The 15,838-nt window shown below is 43.7% G+C and overlaps 1 long non-coding RNA gene across 1 annotated transcript in view; it reads right to left on the reverse strand.

Annotated features, from left to right (window-relative positions):
- The window catches only part of LOC113633571 (uncharacterized), a 119,515-nt gene that overhangs the window by 10,124 nt on the left and 93,553 nt on the right, over positions 1-15,838 (reverse strand). The window contains exons 7-10 of the long non-coding RNA XR_003438251.1: positions 5,154-5,290; positions 3,372-3,622; positions 3,235-3,275; positions 1,970-2,032 (exon numbers count right to left, since the gene is read on the reverse strand). This is a non-coding gene — a long non-coding RNA (uncharacterized LOC113633571). The remainder of the gene's footprint in view (positions 1-1,969; positions 2,033-3,234; positions 3,276-3,371; positions 3,623-5,153; positions 5,291-15,838) is intronic.

The raw sequence follows: 15,838 nt of genomic DNA on the forward strand, positions 1-15,838 counted from the left end.
GGCGAGGAGAGCCAATGCAGAAAAGACAGTCTCTTCAATAAGTGGTGCTAGGAAAACTGGACAGCTACATGTAAAAGAATGAAATTAGAAAACTCCCTAACACCATACACAAAAATAAACTCAAAATGGATTAGAGACCTAAATATAAGACTGGACACTGTAAAACTCTTAGAGGAAAACATAGGAAGAACACTCTTTGACATAAATCACAGTAAGATATTTTTTGACCCACCTCCTAGAGTAATGGAAATAAAAACAAAAATAAACACATGGGACCTAATGAAACTTAAAAGCTTTTGCACAGCAAAGGAAACTATAAACAAGACAAAAAGACAACCCTCAGAATGGAAGTAAGTATTTGCAAATGAATCAATGGACAAAGGATTAATCTCTAAAATATATAAACAGCTCATGCAGCTCAATATTAAAAAAACAAACAACCCAATCAAAAAATGGGCAGAAGAGCTAAATAGACATTTCTCCAAAGAAGACATACAGATGGCCAAGAGGCACATGAAAAGCTGCTCAACATCACTAATTGTTAGAGAAATGCAAATCAAAACTACAATGAGGTATCACCTCACACCAGTTAGAATGGGCATCATCAGAAGATCTACAAACAACAAATGCTGGAGAGGCTATGGAGAAAAGGTACCTCCTTGCACTGTTGGTGGGAATGTAAATTGATACAGCCACTATGGAGAACAGTATGGAGGTTCCTTCAAAAACTAAAAATAGAATTACCTTATAGCCAGCAATCCCATTACTGGGCATATACCCAGAGAAAAACCGTAATTCAAACAGACACATCTACCCCAATGTTCATTGCAGCACTATTTATAATAGCCAGGTCATGGAAGCAACCTAAATGCCCATCGACAGACGAATGGATAAAGAAGATGTGGTACATATATACAATGGAATATTACTCAGCCGTAAAAACAGAACGATATTGGGTCATTTGTAGAGATGTGGATGGACCTAGAGACTAACATACAGAGTGAAGTGACTCAGAAAGAGAAAAACAAATATCATATATTAACGCATATATGTGGAATGTAGAAAAATGGTACAGATGAACCGGTTTGCAAGGCAGAAATAGAGACACAGGTGTAGAGAACAAATGTATGGACACCAAGGGGGGAAAGTGGGGGGCGGGCAGTTCGTGGTGGCGGGGAAAAAAAAAAAGAAAAGGTGACGGCAAGTTGAAACATACTCACTTGCTCAACCATTTTTATGTGGACCATGGTGGTAGTAGTTATCAGAACAAGACTGGAAATGATTTCAGCACCCCTTTTGGCACACTGTATAAGTGCAAGGCAAGGCACCTTTAAATTTAATGTGTTCATGTGGTACATATTTATACACAGTGGAATATTACTCAGCCATAAAAAGGAATGGAACTGTGCCATTTGCAGAGACGTGGATGGACCTAGAGACTGTCATACAGAGTGAAGTAAGCCAGAAAGAGGAAAACAAATATCATATAATATCGCTTATATGTGGAATCTAGAAAAACGGTAGAGATGAACTTATTTGCAAAACAGAAATACAGTCACAGATGTAGAGAACAAACGTGTGGTTACCAAGGCGGGGAAGTGGGGGTGGGATGAACTGGAAGATTGGGACTGACATATATACACAACTATGTATAAAACAGATAACTAATGAGAACCTACTGTATAGCACAGGGAACTCTATTCAATGCTCTGTGGTGACCTAAATGGGAAGGAAATCGAAAAAAGAGTGGATATATGTATATATATGACTGATTTACTTCGCTGTACAGCAAGAAACTAGCACAACATTGCAAAGCAACTATACTCCTATAAAAATTAATTTAAAAAAATTGAATGTGTTCAGTGTAAATTGAAACTTTTAGTCTGAGGATTCATTTCTACATGAAGAAAAGTAGCTTCCAGCTCACTTTCCTCCTGCTTTCTTAGTAGCTGCACCCTGAGTTGCTTACCGGTCCTTCCCAGGGTTAGGTGGAGCTGCCTTTTTGCTCTTGGATCCATTCTTCCTTCAAATCCTATGAAAACACAATTCAACGGAGGATTGTGAGCTCTTGCTGCCTTTGATTTCTGAGCAAGGAAAGGTGAGTGTATATGATTAATGAGCTCAGCTGGACTTTGCCCAGTGGCCTAGAGGATGATATGGGCTCCCAAGAACATTTAGAGGAGGAACGGGGAGAGACCCAGGATGTTCTGATGGCAGCTGGTGTCTTGGAAATGTGTAGTCTTGGAGGAGATGTCCTAGCCCAGCAGGGTTGCCTGTCTTGGTGTGACAGAGACATGCTGGAGGGGGTGGCCACCCATCCACTCACAAAGAATAATTACACCCTTCTGCTAGCTGTGTGTTCCCTCCAGTTCAAGGAAGTTTCCATTCAGTGAGGCAGCACTTAAATTAATGGGAGAAATGGGCTTGAGTGGGATACAGAGAGGGGCTTAGCTAAGAGGGAGGACCAGGTAAGGGAGATGAGCTGGACTGGGACCAGCTCTAGTTCTCCAGCTCAGAAAGACTGTCCTCACTACCCAAACCATACTAAGTTTAGACTGTAACTGGCACCTTCTTGGTAAACTGTGCAGTGTTTATGGTCCCGTATGGATTCAGTTCTTCTCAGTAAGGTTATCTTTCCTTTGAGAAACATCCCCTCTTGGTGAAGGGAGCTCTCTGAACTGGGTGGGCCCAGGATGGTTGTACCAGCTGTGCCTGGGCAATGATGCCTTTTCTGGGTGAGGGACTCGAGCAGGGGCTGGATCTAGCCCACTCAGCTTGCTGAGCTGAGGCCTGGCCCAGGGCTGAGTCAGCTGAGGGAAGGAGCACCTTTGTATAATTGGCCTGCCATTTTCTATTTTGCACAAAGCCCCGCTGAAGTGCTAGTGCTATATGAGCCCCATCCCAGGAGGGTCCAGGAACCGTGTGGGATGACATCCTGGTGCTCACCTTGGGCAGCTCATAGGCACATCTGAATGAAGCCTCTACCTCTTTAGGCTGCCACTTACCACTCTTGTACCGGAAGTGACAAAACCGTGACCTTCAAGACTTCCACAAACGACTGCACTAGTCTCACTGCTCTTGACGAGGCCCCCGATTTCCTCCAGCATGAGCTCAGAGAATAAACCCCTACCCTGAGAGAACTCTGAAGACCTGACTTTTTCTTCTGAATCCACCTTCAACAGCTGTTTGATCTAGGGTGAGTCATTTAACCCTTCACATCCTTCATTTCCTTACCTGTAAAAAGGGGATGACAATTTTCATGTCAAAGGATTGTCCTGAGAATTAAACAAGAGAATGTTTAGGAGAACATTTTCGGATGTAATATACTGAACAAACGAATGTTAGGAGTGACCATCAATCCCGTGCATCACCTTGAGATGGGAAACCAGATGCTCTGTTTCCATTTGGTACAGCGGCCATTTCAAAGTTTCATGAAGTCTGCCTAATAATGCCAGTGAGAATCGAGCCCCTCAGTTCTGGAAGAAAGGCTGCACCATGAGCTCGCTGTTGCTGCTTTCTTGGAGGAGACTTCTTTATAGATAAATAACACCGCTCATGGGAACTTCAGAGAGAAAATCTTTGGTGTGCCATAAAGAAGATTTATTTTTGTGAAGTTAGATATCTGTGAAAAGTAAAAAGGCAAAAGATTAGGGGACAACCAAAGTCAGGAATCTGACTCTCTTTAACTGGACCTCAGAATGTTTTTGTTAGTCTTTAAGTGATAAGAATAAACATTTGAGTCAGGCGGAGACAAATTATAATCTCTTGGGTTGTGTGTTTTCCTCTCCACAATGCCAGCTGCAGCAGTCCCAAACTGCTTTCAGACCGACCTCGCTTTCAAGTCTTTCTCCAAACAATTGTAACCCTTTATCAAAATCCTCAGTAGGTGGTCCCACAACTGGGTTGATGGGCAGGTGGAATAGATAGTAACTGAACTTAAGAAATGCCCCTACCCCAAAGTATCTCCTGAGTATCCCACTGCCGGTGAGTAGAAGCCTGCTATTAGCCATTACTTTCTTTAAATTAAGAAGTTACCTCCTATTAAAATCCAAGTAATGGATCTCTTCTCCTGGAGAAGTAACATATTAAAACTGTAATACCTTAGTGCGAGGGACTTGGTTCAGGGGCTAGCAGACTTTTTCTATAAAGGATCAAATAGTAAATATTTTAAGCTTTGTGGGCCGTAAGGTCTCTGTTGGAGCTACTCAACTCTTGTGAGTGTAAGGCAGAGGCAGCCATTGAGGTAAGGAATAAGCATGGCCGGGTTTCTATAAAATTTCATTTACAAAAACAAGAGATGGGCTCCATTTGGCCCGATGGCTGTTGTTTCCAACCCCTGACTTAATTGAATCCTTTTGAAAGGAGCAACCAGCTGAGAGCAGGGGAAGGAGGACCTGACACCTGGTGTGGGGGAAGGGAGGTGACCAGAAGGGTGGGAAAATGTAGGACAAAGAGCCACAGGGAGAGATGGGCCCTATAAGCCAAACTTCATAAGAGTTAGTCCTGTTTAGCCATTTTTGACATTTTTTTTCTGGTTGAAATAATTTGACTCAATCAGTTTGTTTACTACATATATTTCTACAATTTTTTTTTTGGTGGAAGGGTGATACTCATTTTAATTGTATTTAGTATATCATTCTTACTTAGTGTATCAATTCAATAGTCACAGGACGGGGCTTCCCTGGTGGCGCAGTGGTTGAGAATCTGCCAGCAAATGCAGGGGACACAGGTTCGAGCCCTGGTCTGGGAGGATCCCACATGCCGCAGAGCAACTGGGCCCGTGAGCCACAACTACTGAGCCTGCGCATCTGGAGCCTGTGCTCCGCAACAGGAGAGGCCACAACAGTGAGAGGCCCACGCACTGCAATGAAGAGTGGCCCCCGCTCGCCGCAACTAGAGAAAGCCCTCGCACAGAAACGAAGACCCAACACAGCCAAAAATAAATAAATAAATTTATAAAAAAAAAAATAGTCACAGGACAAGGCAGTTCCCATTCTACCATTTAACAGCTTAGAATACTATTCACATGTCATGAAAATTGCTGAACATTAAAAGGGAAACACTTTTGAATACAAAAAAAAATTCTCAGACTGTATTATGCTCCCTCTCCCCTTCCTCTGTTTGCGTTGAACACTTTTTGACACTTGAATTACCTTATGGGTGGTTTGAGAAGTGAATGGTGTTCTGATTTTCTTGAAGCTGTGCATGAAAGAAGCTTTTTTCAAACAGTATTTTCTTTCAGGATCAGTGGAAGCTGATACACGGTGCTTAGTCTTAGCTGTGACGTGTTCTTGAAGGAAAAAGAGAATTATTTATAAGCCTTTTCAAGCCTCATTCAGGTGTCAGTGGGCACGTGGGGAAAAGCGCACGATATCCACGGAGCTGGCACAGCTGACTCACGCCATGGAGGGTGTGAGCTTGGGTGGTATTCCAGGAGCGGGGTAGGATTTGACTAAGACATGACTCCTCCTTGCCAGTTCCTTCTGTGTCAGACAGTGCAACATGGAAGATGACAAATTTAGAATTAGCAATGGAGCCTGCAGCTGTGGACCAGGCAAGTGAGAATCATAACCACAGCCTCTGAGAAGACTACAGCTGACCACTGGGGTGGGGAGAGGAAGGGCAGTGGGTTGTTAAATTGGTGCCTGCATGTCACTCTGAGACATGCTGGCTTCTCTCCATTGTTGGGAATAGGCCCAATGCCTTGGAGACAGTCTAATTATCTTTTTATACATTCATAAAGAAATTTATTTTTGGTAAAGTCACTCAAACTGGAATCGACTTGATTGGTTTATATTGGAAAAGTAATTTGGGGCTTATCATCCAAATTACATTAAAAATGCTGAAATGCATTCTAGCTATTACCTAATCTAGCCTACTTCTTTCTTTATCAGGGAGATGGAATACCATCCAAATTATAGGGCTTTGTGTATATTTTGTGTCCCTAAGTATGACCCAGTAAGGGAAAAACTGCTTTTAAAAAGGGACTGTTAACATTCACTAGATGGTTTATAGTGAACTGGTTTCCTCCTTCTGCAGAATACTGTCAGAGATCTGAATGCAGAAAGGACAAAAGGCCCTCATCATCTGTGCAGTGCACAGCCAGCCCTGGAGGAGAGGGTGGTACTGCACCTGCATCAGTTCGGGTGCCTCCAGAGAAACAGAAACAGTAGTGTGGATGCCCGCGTGCATGCTGCCCTCCCCCACCACACACACACAGAGTCAATTCTCGTTATTCATGGTAGTTATGTCCCATAAAGTCCCCACAAACACTGAATTAGGAAATACTGAGCCACTGTTCCTAGGGGAAATACAGGGTTAGGTTCCTGTGAGCCTCTGGTCACATTCCTCTCAACAGATCAAAATATAACCTTGTTTTATCTGTATTTCTGTTTAAAGACACCTTACTTAATATACACTGTTGATTCATTAACATTGAACTCACAGCCAACAGCACTATAACTGATGTCTGAATGAAGCATATTTCCTCACAAGGCAAATCACAGCCTTCTGGCATTAAGAACACTAGACGGCACTTTAGCAAGATGCTTAGGAGCCACTATAAACAGCAAAATCGCCAACAAAAAGCACAAAAATATGAAAATCATGGCGCTACATAGACCACGTAAAGGACACTTGTTTACAGTCTGAGAGCTGAACAAGAAGTTGGAGTCACGTTGTTCGACCCCAGCTGGAAAAACAGCTGCATCAGGTGACAAATTTTTCACCACTCTACACGTGTCCAGGAATAACTGTGGAAGCACTGTGAGTGTTAATTTGGCATTATAATAAAGTTTAGCAAGTAGGCAAATTCACAAATAGAGAATCTGTGAATAATGAGGATCAAATGTATACGGAACAAGATTTATTCAAAGCAAATAGCTTCCATGATTGTGGGGAATGGCAAGTCTGTGGTCTGTGGGGTGGAGCAGCTGGCTGGAAACTCTCTGGCAGGAGCTGAAGCTGCACTTAACAGGTGGAATTTCTTCCTCAGAGAAACCTCTTTTGCTCTTAAGGCCTTTCAAGTGATTGGATGAGGCACCCAGACTGTCAAGACCTTTACTTAACATCAGCGGATTGTAGATGTCAACAGCATCTACAAAATACCTTCACAACAACACCTAAACTAGTGTTTAATTGAACAACAGGGTGCTATCGTATAGCCAAGTTCATATATTAAGCACCCAATTTAGAGCCCAGGAAAATGGCCCTGGAGGAAATCTTCCCTTTTCATTATCCTAGAAGGTTAGTACGAGAGAGCAACAGCTCATAAAGCCCACCCTCTGCCTGGGTAAGCATTTGTTCAACGTACTTTGACGACTTCCACTCTGCAGAGGGACCTCAGTCAGAGCACTGACCACAGTGGGTAGGAGTGATGAGGATCTTTTATTTGAGGTGTTAAAAAGGGACAGAGATTTTTAAGCTTTTCCCTCTGATTCACCAAATATAACCCATCTTTGTTTCTAATTTGATAATTTTCTTATGTCCATTGATCAGGCTCTTTCTGCTCTGAGCCTCAGCCAGCAGCCAGTTGCTCAGCCCCTGCCCTGGAATGCATGAGAGGGCTTGGACTGCTCCCAGCCTCTGGGCTGCTGTGTCCTGTCAGCAGTTTTGTTGGGCAAGAGTGGTGCTATTGCCCAATCTCCAGGCTTCCCTGTTCCTCTAGGGCCCATGATGGTTAGGAGAAAAGGAGGAGGGACCCTGCCCTGTGCTGTAGCCCCTGTATTCCATGTGATGCATAAACCAGCAGCATTGGCATCACCTGAGAACTCGTTAGAACTGCAGAGCCCCAGACTTACTGAATCAGAATCTGCATTTTTAGCCAGGTTCCAGGCGATTCATATGTAAAGATCGCAAGCATGCTCTAGGTAGCTATGTGGAGCCTACAGTCCTTCAACCCTCAATGTTTAGGTCTTGAATCCTGACCCATCTTTCCACCTATTTTGAATCAGATATTCCAGAACAACCCTGCTCCACCTGGCGCTGGTGGATGGACACCTCCACCCTGCTTTCCACAACTGGAAGCCCTTGAATAATCCCCCTGCCAAAGCTGGCCTGCATTTTTTCTTCGCCTGGTTGTGCATGACTCTATTCTCAGCGCCTGCCCAGGAGCACTACTTCTGCCCCATCCTGCCCTCTGATCCTGCCAGCTCCCCGCCCCCTGAACTCCTGTCACGTTCTGCACGCAGACGTGTGGGGGGAGGAGAGACTGGAACTTCCTCTTCAGAACTGACTTGGACAGATTCAAACACTGATGAGCACAGTTCAGAGAGGAAGTAGAATCAGCTGAGAGATTCAGGGAACAGGGGGTCAGTTTCCAGATGTCTCATTTCCAGAGCAGCCTGAGGTCAGCATATGAGCTCTATTTAAGCCTCCATTGCCTAATTGTAAATTGACAAGAAAGCTACCTTTGAACCCCTTCTGTGAAACCCATTAAACCAGTTCGGAACCTCAAAGTTTCTCTATACATTTGCTTTTGAGGCCAGTTTAACAGGGGATCTGTGGCCAGCAAAGAACTACAGTATTGACTTTACTAGAAGTCTAATGGTCCTTTTTTTTTAAAATTAAGCATGGAATCCATTAACCTGTCATTATGGGATACCACCATGCCACGGAGTCAAATGATTAATTTGCCGTGCACTTAATAGTATAGTCTGTAATTATAAAGGCTATTTTCCAAACCTCACATTTGATCATTCCTGAAGAGGGAGGATTTCTCACCCTGAAAACCAGCTTTAGGCTTGGATAGCAATTACTCATCTTTCCTTTTCCTGGCATTATGACTATAGGAGTAGACAATGGATTGGTTCCCAAAATGACCTCAAGCTTTTCCCACTTAAACTGTGTTAATTTCTAGGCTCATCTCCCATGTCTCCAGAAGTGGAGAACATATAGTCACAAGCCGATCGATCGAGTCCAGCCTGCAATTTGCTGAGGGTCATTTTCTTGACTTGTCTGAACCATCACATGGTTAATTTGATTGCCATTGTGTCCAGATGGACTAGGTGCATGTCAGTAGATGTGCAAGTCAACTTGAGCAAAGGAAATTAACTATACAAGTGAACTGACTTACATGTGCCTGAAACACTCTGAGCTGCTGCGCTGCACAACTCTCAGGGATGCCACTGTTGTCCATGTGAATGGAGAGCATGGGCAGTGCACAACCTGTGGGACTGCATGTAGTAGCTCTGGGAACATTCTTTTCCTGACTCTGCCTGTAGTTGTTGCCTTGTCAACCATCTGTTTCAGCCTAAGTATCACCTCCTCAGAAAAGCTTCCTTGACCATTTAATCTAAAGGAGCTGCATCCTTACTCCCCATTCTATTTATTTCCTTCATTGTACTTACTACAGTCTGAAAGGATCTGGTTTAGTCTCTGCCTCTCTCTATTAGACTGGAAGTTTCTGGAGGGCAGGGGTGTTGTCTATTTGATACACAGTAGGTGCTTAATATGTATTTGTGGGATGGGTGAATGAGATACTCAATATGTGCATTTAAAGCAATACCTACAAGAAGGGAGATTACCTCAGGAATCTTTTATCCTATCACCAAAATGCTAAAGTAAGCTTTCTTCCATGGTTATTCTTTCTGGAATTTTTTGTTTTGTATAACTTCTTCTGTCCTCTTTTACTTTGTCTTGTCTTTTATCCTCTGCTATTTTAAGGTACAAATAATAACCTTAAACCTCTCTAAAATGAAAGAACCACCTGGTATATGAGTGCCCACTGAATACCAGGCATGGTTACAAATGGAAAGCAGTCAAAACCACGGTCCTTATATCAATGACGGAGCAAGACATAAACATGAAATGTTGATGCTTTTAAATTATTCAAGCTATGCCTATGTTCTTAAGGACTAATAGAGAAGGGGAATATCTTTGCTCAATATCCTCAGAATCAGAAAGATATTCCTTTAAAATATATTTTTTCTAGTACAATAAAAATTTTAACACCAATTTGAGAAAAGAAAAGAGTTGTCACAAGCGAAAACATGATTAATTATCAAATTAGTTGTACAACCATGATTGCTACAGAGGCTTATAAGTTTATTTAGACTGAGACAGAGAAGATTTGATAAAGGTTGGTGCTAAGTCTGAGGGTCTTAAAGGGAATGTAGTGGGATTCCTGGTTTGAATCTAAACTCTTTCTACCAGCAAGACTAGAATATATCCAAGTACCTCTGAGTACATCCAAGTACAGCCAGACACATAGCTCTCGGATGTGCACTTGCATGAGTAAACTGTCAAGGGTGCCCTGTGGGGGGTCAGGGACAGGAGACTGGGAAGGACTCTGGTCTGAGCCTGTTGAAAGAGCACAGATGACCAAGGAGCTGCTATGAGGAAGGATCTGAGTCATAGAGCTGTGAGTAGTGTCCCCTGGAGTCCAGGGGTGCAAGCTGGCCTACCACCTGTGCCTTAAGGACTCCAGGGGACACAGTGCTGGCACCTTGAGGGTTGAGTCTTGGGCTCATCGAGAGAAAAGACATTACAGTATTTGTGGAGGGTACATACAGGAGTGGTGGCCTTGGCCAAAAGCATAAACGTGGGGCATAAGGGTGGCTGGCATGGGAAAGGAAGAACATGGCAGGGGCCATGTGTTTGTGGCATGTTGTGAGTACATGTCAAACAATGCATGGGGTGAAATTTCCGGGTGTGACTCTGAGAGGCCTCAGAGATCTCGCAGCACTCAGGTGGAGCAACGGAGGAAGCTGCTATTGCTGTGACACATAGGCCAATAAAGCTAGACAAACTCAGGTTTTGAATGAAAATGTTTGCAAATGAATGCAAATATTTGAATAGAAGAGCTGTGCCCAGGGTGCAAAGATAGACGGTGGCCAGAAGCAGAGGCCCCAAATGACCAAGCTAAGGAGGTTGCCTTTGGAGGCTGATCAGAAGGACCCTGATACAAAGGAATCAGGATTCAGGGAGGCTCATCTGCCCCTGGTGTTTAGCAGTAGTTTTCAAACTTGCTTTAGCATTGAAAACATTTTGTGAAATGAAATCTAATGAGGATGCTTTGTAGGTGTGAAGTAGATCAGAATGATAGAAAGGGACGGGAAGAGTGGAAAAAATGGGGCCTGGGTTGCAGGGTGATGCCCAACAGTTACTTCTTGGTGGTGAGGTAGTTGGGAGTTTAAACTTTTTTTTTTCTAACCTGTATCTCCTAATATAAACAGTTAGTTTTATAGTTAAAAATTCCAAAGTTGGGACTTCTCTGGTGGTCCAGTGGGTAAGACTCTGCACTCTCAATGAAGGGGGCCTGGGTTCGATCCCTGGTTGGGGAACTAGATCCCACATGCACGTCATGACTAGGAGTCCTCATGCTGCAACTAAGAAGTCTGCATGTTGCAACTAAGACCTGGAGCAGCCTAAATAAATAAATAAATATTTTTTAAAAAATTCCAAAGTTATTTTAAAAACTAAAACAATTCATTGCTTTGTATTTAGAATCAGTTCATAGCTCACATCCTCAAGAAACTTTCCTTCTTTCTCTGAACCTCACGCATTTCCTTCTCTATGTATCTATATGTATCTTCTCTATATGTCTCTATATATCTTCTCTATATATCTATATATATCTTGCGTGCTCTTTGGAACTTGTGGATAGTTTGCAGAGGTGCTGTTTTGGTCTGTTCAGGCCACTGTAACCGGATACCATAGACTGGGTGGCTTATAGGCAACAGAAACTTATTTCTCACTGTTTTAGAGGCTGGGAAGTCCACGATCAAGGCACCAGCACATTTGGTGTCTGAAAGCCCGCTTCCTATATATATATATATATATATATATATATATATATATATAAATGAATGAAATGATGAGGTACAAGGAACACTGCCCAGATGCCAAATTCATTAGCCAGTAGACCTGAGATTGGTAAAAAGTCCTGCTGGTCTCTCCTGTATATACTTATCCCAACAGATGACTCACTCAGATTCACACTGGGCCCAATCACAGAGGAGGCAATCAGTGGCTAAAAGTGACTAAGCACTTTAGGAAATTAGCATTCTGGTTTCTTGAATATTGGGTCTGATTATATTTTCACATCTTGGGACCTACCTCGCTACGGCACAGCCTCATCCAGAGAGGCTGTGGGGCAGACACAAGAGCCTCCGGCGCTTGAAAAGAACTTTGAGAGACTAATTGTCTATGGAGATGAATGGTTAGAGTCACTGGGCTCTTGAAACTGGAATGTAGCTTATGAAATAGAGCATTATTATTCCAAAACCCACTCTCTGCAGAGGAAGTGGAACCTCTCCAGCCGGTTGGTGAGCTTCTCAGTTGTTTATCTCTGGATTTCACTTCCAAGGGGAGCATTTTTCCTAGGCCTCACCAGCCACAGGGAAAGAAATCAAGGGTCTGAGTTACAAAGAGGTATTTGATTTCGAGCACCACCTGGTTTCCCAGGATGTCAACGTTTGCCAGAGCTCAGAGAAGCTGCTTGGGCTGTTCCCGCCCCAGGTCTGAGGTTGTGGCCCCGTAGAGAGGCAGTCCTCCCCATGGGCCTCAGAAAGCATAGGCCTGCTAGTATCAGATGTCTGTCTGATGAACCAGAGACCAGTCCCAACCAGACCAGTTGGAAAGGGGCCAGGGTTGATTCTCTCACCCTTTTTGGGACCCTGAGCCCAACCCCTCCCACTCAGGGCAAGTTCTCCATCTCATAAAGGAGTTTCGGGAGTCTCATCTTTCTTCTTCTCCTTTACATGAGGATCCTAATCGCAAAGTCCAGGACTTGGAGAAAAGTCTTCCTTTTCCTTCAGGTCCTCTTTGGAGCAAAACGCTGGCGGTCGCTTGGACGTTCCAGGTCCCTGAACCAGGCAGGCAGGTGAGTTCTGGCTGCTGCCCTCCCTGTAAACAGGTACTTAGGTACCCTTTTTGTGACAATACTTGCAGTTAAATACAGGCATTTTATTCAAACAGGAAATTCACATTTTACACATTCTTTAGCCAGAGTTAAAGAGGATGCTACAGAAGCAGCAGTGCAGATTAGGAATTTGTGGAATGTGAATGTTCTTCATACTTCTCCTTCTGTTGGAAACAGCGGTACCTTCTCCATCCTCTTTATCCTCTGGTGTGACAATGCTCACTCTTCATATGGTGAGAGCTCCTAAAGGACTAGAGCATGGCATGATGCTTACAGGATCAGCCTTTGGTGTTAGAACAGACCAACTTTCAAATCTCCAGGTTACCCCATCATTTAAAGTGTAGGGCTTGAGGAGGAAAAATCAAGGGAGAAGAGGAAGGTCTGGTATCTGGAAAGCCAATAAAAGTGACAGAGTCTGCCATAAGCTGGACAGGTAAGACAGGTATGTGGATGGGGTCATGAAGGAATGGACTTTCCAGGAACTTGGCTGTGAGGGAGAGGGACAATGGCAGGCAGGTTGGGGAGAGAAGTTTTAAGAAGGGAGAGACCTGATCATGTTTCTAGGCTGCAAGGGAGGGACCAGAAGTGGAGAGAAGAAGTAAAAAGTAGAGAGCAAAGGCCCAGGAGAGATTGGATCCAGAGCCCCAGAGGAGGCTCTCGGCAGGAGAGAATCCAGCTTTTCCTTTGCAAAAGCTGGAAGGTGAGTGTGACTGCAGAAGTGCCTGAAGTTTCAAGGGTGGGTGTTGAGGGAGTTCATTAAATAAAAGCTGTTATGGACTAAATGTTTATGTCCCCCAAATTCATATGTTGAAGTCCTAATCCCTAATGTGATGATATGCTGGAGGTGGGGCCTTTGGGAGGTAATTAGGTTTAGATGAGGTCATGAGGGTAGAGTCCCTATGATGGGATTAGTGTCCTTACTAGAAGAGGAAGAGACCAGAGCCTTTTCTCACCCTGCCACATGAGAGAACAGCAAGAAGGCAGCCATCTGCAAACCAGGAAGAGGGCTCTCACCAGACACCAAATCTGCAAGCAGCATGACGTTGGAATTGCCAGCCTCCATAACCGTGAGAAATAAAAGTCTATTTTTAAGCCACCCATAAGTCTATGGTATTTTGTTATAACAGCCCAAACTGCCTAAAACAGAAGCCTTGGTCATCTGCTGAGAGAAAGGTGGCCATGGTTGGGGTGTAGTGGTGAAGGTTTAAGATGGCAGCTGGGAGAATCAGGGGAGGAAAGGATGCTGATCAAGGGCCTGTGAAAGGGTGGCTGTGCTGAGAACCCAGCTGAGGTCAGAGGACATGGGTTGTCAAACCCAAACCACAAGACTGTGAATTCCTATGCCACACTCAGGGGCCCTCACGTAGGAAGAAAGTAGGAAAATGGTTGGGGTGATCCACAGAAAAGGGTTTGTGGGACTGACACAGCAAAAGGAAGGGGGCAATGAGGCTGAGGCTGGTCACAAGAGAGTGACAGAAGAGTTGTGTCCTGAGGTCCAGCCATGTTGTCAATGATGGATTAGGAGAAAAGAGTAGAGATGAGCAGCAGCTGAACTGGGAGAAAGGGGTGATGGAGCTGAAAGAATAAGGGATGGGTGTGATAAGAGAAAGAGAGAGGAGACAGAGAGATAGAAAGAGATGATAAATATTGAATAGATGTGATAAAGATAGATGATAGAGAGATTGATAGATGACAGGTAGAACAGGTCTGAGTTGCTAAAGTGGAGTAGGGTTGAAGTTTTCTGATAAGATGTTGTCAAATAATCTTTTAGAAAGTTAACCTTTTCCTGAAAGAAAATAGAGGTAATCATACCCCTTAGAAGGCTAATGCAACGGTGTAGATCAGAGGGCATGCTGCAGTTTCCCTCCTGTGCCCATGGTGATCACCATTAACGGTCAACCACACTCTTTCCTGCTAAACACAAAATCCTTTTCAACATAGGGCTCTAGTAGCCACTACCAATTAATTGGAATTGGCCTGTGAGATGGAAACTACTTTCAGTTCTGGTCCAGATGAAAGGTAATAAGCCTGGGCCAGGTTTTTAGCAGCAAGGATGAAGCAACAGCAACATGTAAATAAAGGTCTATAAACTGACTAAGGTCAGCTTGTCATAATCCATGTATCCTTCCTATTCATCAGTAGGTGCTCAATTAATGCTTATTAGCTAAGGAAAATCCTTCTGCTAGACTGGGAGGGAGCAGGACCCAAAGCTTGCCTGTAGCCATTAAAGCCCTATTTGGAATGTGGCCTACAGCTTTAGGGACTTTTGCATATATCTTGAATGTTGACTTGTTTTTAAATTAATTACTGGATTCCTACTGCTATCCGTAATGTTATATATTTGGTCCTAGCCAAAAGAGACTGCACCTGAAGAGATTCTGCCACTTACTCAGGAGAACTTTAATCTTTTACTAATTAGGTTAGGAGAGGACACAGGAAGAAGTGTGGGAGGCTGGATGCTAATTGAGGAAATACCAGGAGATGGGTAACAGGGAGCATGTGTGTTACTCTCAGGCTTCAAATTTGCCAGGTGTGTGTCTGGTCACAGGTATTTCACGTCACACCTCCACCTGCCCACCCCACACAAGGCCATTTTGCTCTCTCATCCTCTCTCCTTCTGCCCTTGTGATACACACCACACACACACACACACACACACACACACACACACACACACAATCTCAGCGTTGTGCTTTCCTTTGTAACTCTTTCAATAAGCCTTTGGTTCTAGTAAATCCTAGTCCCTTTTGGATCATTGAACTCACTGGGGTTTTCCTCTCTAGTTCTTGACTCTTCTGGTAAGTGCCAAAGGGGAAACAAACATGAACAAAGAGATAAATGACAAAAACCAGTCCCAGAAGCCTTCACATTTAAGTCACCTCATTATGTAACAACAATTTTAAAAGTCCTAAATAAGTGGAGACCAGGATGGTATACAGAAGAATTATTCTTTTCAATATTAATAATGGTCTAAAG

The sequence above is a fragment of the Aethalodelphis obliquidens genome, unplaced genomic scaffold (assembly GCF_003676395.1).
Source record: "Aethalodelphis obliquidens isolate GAN/ISIS:26980383/991018 unplaced genomic scaffold, ASM367639v1 scaffold40, whole genome shotgun sequence".
NCBI lineage: Eukaryota > Metazoa > Chordata > Mammalia > Artiodactyla > Delphinidae > Aethalodelphis > Aethalodelphis obliquidens.